The sequence below is a fragment of the Schistocerca piceifrons genome, chromosome 10, assembly GCF_021461385.2.
Source record: "Schistocerca piceifrons isolate TAMUIC-IGC-003096 chromosome 10, iqSchPice1.1, whole genome shotgun sequence".
NCBI classification, from domain to species: Eukaryota; Metazoa; Arthropoda; class Insecta; order Orthoptera; family Acrididae; genus Schistocerca; species Schistocerca piceifrons.
Genome location: NC_060147.1, coordinates 143,855,630 through 143,862,264, shown reverse-complemented (window position 1 = coordinate 143,862,264; position 6,635 = coordinate 143,855,630).

Below are 6,635 nucleotides of genomic sequence, written 5' to 3'. Positions count from 1 at the left end.
GTGGCTAGCGCTGCTGCCACTGGATCACGAGGTCCCGGGTTCAATTCCCGGCCGGGTCGGGGATTTTGTCCGCCAGGGGACTGGGAGATTGTGTTGTCCTCATTATCTCGTCATCTTTCGGGAAGTGCCGAAACGGGAAATGGAAAGATGTGGAACGTGCACGGTTCCTGATGACTGCAGTGCCGAGCGCCCCTCAAACCGACATCATCATCGTCACGGGGACTGACGTGAGCGCCGCCCAGTGTCTCTCTCGGCGGCCTCGGACTCTATGGAGTGATGTGTGACAGCGGCAGAGCGGATACACGCGAAACTGGGCCGACATCGACAGAACAGGATACAGAACGCCAGCACACCGCACGAGGAATGCGACATTTCCAGCAGGAAAGTTCCTGAAGCTGTTGAGATTTCCAAAACAAAATGTAACATAAATAGAAATTACGTCTTTAAGCCTGGAGCTTCGTGGCTTTCCTGCAAGACGCAAGTAAACAGGAAGCCACGACGCAGCGAACCGAGAACTCATCTGCGTGGGAGGGCATCGATATTATGTGTCACCCAGGTAATTGTGATACTTACGTTGGACGTGATGTCGTGAGGTGTCGTAAAATGGTGGGCGCCGCCTCCCCTTCCCTCTGGACCAATGACGGCCACGTACCCCATTTCCGCCTTCACGTTTCTCAACTGGGACAGTTACCTCGCAGGGGTTACTCTGCAGCCGGACAGCACAGGGAGACTGTGTCTCTATTTGTTAATAGTAGTCACCTGAGTTTTGTTTGTTAATAACAAATTTACTTGACACCAGCAGATGTCACACTCAGATAGATACGTAACTACTCTCGTTTTTATGCATAGTTCCATTTTTTCATAGTTTCCCGAGTTTTAAGTATTTTCAACTATTTTTGTGTTTTATAACGAGAGTCACTCTGGACCATAGGGAGAGTTGGTGTCTATTTATTTACAACAAAATACGTCAAGAAAAATGGTTGAAATGGCTCTGAGCACTATGGGACTTAACATCTATGGTCATCAGTCCCCTAGAACTTAGAACTACTTAAACCTAACTAACCTAAGGACATCACACAACACCCAGTCATCACGAGGCAGAGAAAATCCCTGACCCCGCCGGGAATCAAACCCGGGAACCCGAGCGTGGGAAGCGAGAACGCTACCGCACGACCACGAGCTGCGGACAAAATACGTCACTCTTGATCCATTTGTTAATAACGATATTACGTGCCACTGTCCGAGTCTTCGCCTAGGCACTCTCAGTTTTTGGTATTTTTCTCAATTTTACGTATTATTATTTGACTTTCCACAATGTTATGTATTTTGTCCAATAAAAGTAAGACTGTCCCCGACGCCTTGACGCCCTCAGACAGCCACAGTTCGGAGTTAGATGCCAGTGACACTGCGGCACGGACACTCCCAGTCTTTTAAAACTGGGACTCACTGGAGCTGGGCGGCCGAGTCAGCCGGTTAATATCAAATTACGGCACTTGAGGTCTGTCAGGCACCAGCAGAGGCCTCACCACAGCTACACAGCTACACGAGTGCTCTCACTTCTACTTCTGATCCACAATTTTGCGCGCTGTACCCAACTACACGAGATAAGTGTAAACATGGCGTCGCATCGTGTCACGACCTCACGTCAGGGTACCATGACATTGTCAGCTTTGCTCCCGGTTCATGTATCATACCCAAGCAACCACTCCGCCAACTACAGTGTGACGACATAGAAAAGCTGGCAGAAATAGTCAAGTGGTACAGAATGCTAGAGATACCACACTGCGTTATTAGATTACGTGAGGTCATAGTACCACTAGGGTGCTTGCAACCACGGGTACCGCACTTGCAGCCTACCTCGAAGGAGAAGCTTCCGGCGTCTCTACCAACCCCAGCGAAAGTCAGGTCGCACGCTGGAGGTTAGATCACCCCTCAGACTCCGAAGTGATGGGGCGCAGCCGGGAACGCCCATGCTTGCGGATACAGTGTCATGCGATTACCGAGGAAGTTGTGGTTCATGCGTAACATAGATCTCAAGGCGCAAGTGGAAACATCATCAAAGACTGCGAGGAACTCTTCAGCGGATCCACCGGATAATGCCGGTACAGTATGGAACTCCTCGTACGACAGGGGGCGCCGGGTCAGGAACGGTAGTGCTCCGCATGTTACGCATGTCCGTCAAACACGACACCAGGCCGCCTACCTAGGGGTGGCGGCAGAGAAAGTTGCACAATTGTGTGTGCGATCACCTCCGACCTAGTAGCTGGAATTAAATGACGCTCAGTCGTTCATGGAGAGGGCGTCCCGCCACAGCGAAAGCCTGTCGTGACTTGTCAACGCTTTTGCAGATAATCGCCGCTAACAGTTTAAACGCCAAGCACTCCCCATTCACAGTTCTATATAATTTCCCTACGGAACACCTAGACAAACTAGTCTGATGTCGTAGACCCCTGCACGCTCACCAGAGGAAATCTCTGGACTCCTTTGCTGCCAAGCACACCTCCCCCCGTAACCCTTTGTTTCTGGACCAACCACAAACATACTCACCTCGTCTTCCATCCAACCGTCGCACTTTTGAAACTAGGGTGAGTGACTCCATTTTCAGCTAGGCAGCCTCCGAACACTTATAAAGAAATAAACCTTCAAAATATAAGCCACATTACTACGATCCTTTTTTTTTCTTGGTCATCAGTTTTCTGACTGGTTTGATGTGGCCCGCTACGAATTCCTCTCCTGTGCCAACCTCTTCAACCTACGTCATCTATTATTTGCTGGATGTATTGAAATCTCTGACTCCCTCTACAGTTTTTGCCCTCTACAGCTCTCTCTAGTACCATGGAAGTCATTCACTCGTGCCTTAGCAGATGTCCCATCATCCTGTCCCTTCTCCTTATCAGTGTTTTCCACATACCCCTTTCCTCTCCGATTCCGCGCAGAACCTCCTCAAACCTTACCTTATCAGTCCACCTAATTTTCAACATTCGTCTGTAGCACCACACCTCAAATGCCTCAATTCTCTTCTGTTCCGGTTTTCTCACAGGCCATGTTTCACTACCACACAATGCTGTACTCCAGGTGCACATTCTCAGAAATTTCTTCCTAAAATTAAGGCCTGTGTTTGATACTAGTAGACTTCTCTTGGCCAAGAAAGCTGTTTTTGCCAGTGCTAGTGTTCTTTCGATGTCCTCCTTGCTCCATCCGTCGTTGGTTGTTTTACTGCGTAGGTAGCAGAATTTCTTAATTTCATCTACTTCTTGACCATCAGTCCTGATGTAAAGTTTCTCAATGTTCTCATTTCTGCTACTTCTCATTACTTTCGTCTCTCTTGGATTTACTCTGTCCATATTCTGTTCTCATTAGACTGTTCATTGCTTTCAACATATCACGTGATTCTCCATCACTTTCACCCAGGATACATCACATTTCATGTTTGTGCTATTTTTTTTTATTTTAGAGATATCAGGCTATGTATGGTTTTTTTTTAATGGAACACTATGTTAAATTTTATCGTAACATGATGGGCTTAAAAAGACGGTTTCAAATATGTGTATATCATAATATTTAGGCGAATAGTTTTCGAGACACAGATATGTTCTCGTATCGTATCATTGATATCTTTTCACCTTGAATTTTAATTCCACTTCTGAACCTTTCTTTTTTTTTCATCATTGCTTCTTCGATGTACAGATTGAAGATTAGGGGCGAAAGACTACATCCCTGTCTAATACCTTTACTAACCCGGGCACTTAGTTCTTGGTTGTCCACCCTTATTATTCCCACTTGGTTCTCTTGTACATATTGTATATTACCCTTCTCTCCCTATACCTTACCCCTATTTTTTTCAGAATTACTAATATTTTGCATCATTTGAATTGGCAAACGCTTTCTCCTGGTTGTCTTGAGTTTTCTCGCGTCTTTACCTTTCCCAAAGCCAAACTGATCGTCATCTAGCACACCCTCAACTTTCTTTGCCATTCTCCTGTATATTATTCTTGCCATCAACTTGGATGCATGAGCTGTTAAGCTGATTGCGCGATAATTCTCGCACTTGTCAGTCTCGTATACTAACCACGGGAAAATTCGAGCACGGTATGTAATTTGGACTGACCCACAGAATTCCAAAGACACTCTGCACGTTCAGAGCACAGTTCTATTTCTGCTACGATAACTTGTCTGTGCACTAATAATGAGTATACATCAGACGTGAGCCGGGGTGGTGCAACAGGTCCATATTCTCTCCCAGCCCCCTCCCCCCCCATACACGTGAACCATACCAGGAGGCACGTCAAGGAAAAAAAAAAATCTGTGACCAAATGCAAATCTAGCACCAAGTCGACAGTGGGCTGAGTCTGCCAGATATGTAACTCTAGCAATGTTACGTCACTATAAGACTCATAAACAGATACGGAAATAATCATATACATCGCCACACGCAGTCAGCGCCGTGTTTAGATGTGTGTGTGTGTGTGTGTGTGTGTGTGTGTGTGTGTGTGTGTGTGTGTCGTCCCAGGGCCGCGACTCCAGCAGAAGCGTCTGTGCGCCTGCAGACAGACCTGGTGATCAGACTTCCGCCGTGCGACACAGCCCCCGTGTGCTATCCAGTCGCGAGGAAGAGCCACCACGTCAACTCCAAGTAACCGCGGAAAGAGTCATTTGCAAACTGAGAGATGGGTCGAATCGCCAACCTGTGCGATAGTCTGACGGTTACCAACAAGCGCGAACGCCTCCGCCAGATACCTAGCGCCGCCTCTCCAGACGTTTGTTCCAGCGACCGCTGGAAACAAGCAGGATCCGTGGATAGCTCACTTGCTGCCGGTACCAGAGGGGGCCGGCGACTCGTAATGCTGACAGTGTGCGCCACCTGCAGAAGACTGCGGCTTCCAGAAGGCTTTCGGCACTGCGCCACACAAGTCGCTTGTAGTGAAATTGCATGCTTATGGAATATCGTCTCAGTTACGTGACTGGATTCGTGATTTCCTGTCAGGGAGGTAACAGTTCAGAGTAAGTGACGCAAAGTCATCGAGCAAAACAGAAGCTACTTCTTGTCTTGCCCGGTGTAGTGTTACATGCCCGCTGCTGTTCCTTATCTATACAGGGTGAGGCAGCTAAGTCATAACACGCCTTGTGTCTCCCCAACCGTAATAGATACAAAGATGCCGTTTGGACAGAAAATTGCAGGGACAAGGGCTACTTGAATACATCACATTTCATAATGAGATTTTCACTCTGCAGCGGAGTGTGCGCCGATATGAAACTTCCTGGCAGATTAAAACTGTGTGCACGGTAGAGCACTTTCCCGCGAAAGGCAAAGGTCTCGAGTTCGAGTCTCGGTCCAGCACACAGTTTTAATCTGCCAGGAAGTTTCATCACACTTCATGTATGAGGACATCTTTGGTTTTTTTAAATGGAACCCTATGTTAAATTTTAGCGTAACATCATGGGCTTAAAAAGACGGTTTCAAATATGTGTGTATCATAATATTTAGGCGAATAATTTTTGAGACAGATATGTTCCCGTATTGTGTTCGTCCTTCGAAGAGGCGTTGTCCATTGCGGCATTTCCTGTTGACCACTGAGGAACTTAACAGGGAAGGCGCTGTTTTCCTGCTTCTCGATAACGCCGCAAGGTGACGCACGAGGAAGCTGGAGAGAAGGGTATAAATGTGCTGCTGGGGTAATGAGACATCTCATTTCCGTCACAGTTTTTGGAGCAGACATGTACACCGACGAAGAAAAGTTAGATATGCTTCAATAAAGCGATATGGAGAGCTGTATCCTGATCGTGACCGTCCTACGAGCCAGCTTCCTGCACGTATTTGCAAAAAACTACTTAAATCGGGATCACGGAACGCCATACAGAGGACAAGGCAGGAAACTGCAACTGGCGAGGTACATGGAGAGGGCGTCCTAGCGTTGGCGCATAACGACCCTACTGTTCCGCCGCGACGTATCGCCTCGGAATGTGGTGTTAGTCAGAGAAGTGTTCTACGCATATTACACCGGCATAGATTTCACCAGTTTCACCTCTCATTACACCAAGCACTCTACGGTGTGGATTTCGAACGGCGCCAGGAATTTTGCCGGTTTGCTCTGCAGCGCCTACAAGATGAGCCAACGTTTTTTCAGCCGGTGCTTTTTACTGATGAAGCAACTTTCACCAACCACGGTAACGTGAATTTGCGTAATATGCATTACTGGTCAATAGAGGACCCTCATTGGCCTCGACAGGTACAGCAATAACAACCGTGGAGTGTTGACGTGTGGTGCGGTGTCGTCGGAAATGTCATTGCGGGGCCGTACGCCATTCCGGGTATACTAAATGGCAATAACTGTGCACAGTTCCTGCGAAACGTTCTGCCCATTTTGCTGGAAGAGGCACCACTAACTAGGCGTCAGTGCGTGTGGTTCCAACACGACGGCTGCCCTGCTCACTCTTCTCGTGTGACTACAGAGCTGTAAAATGGAAAAGTTCCCTGACTGTTGGATAGGACGACGTGCTGAAGTGAGGTGGCCAGCCCGGTCTTCTGATCTGACCCCTTTTGATTTTTTTCCGTGGGCAGCAATCAAACATAAAGTGTACGCTCAAACTACGCCAGGCGATATGAAGCCACGTATCGTCGAAGCGTGCGGTGATAT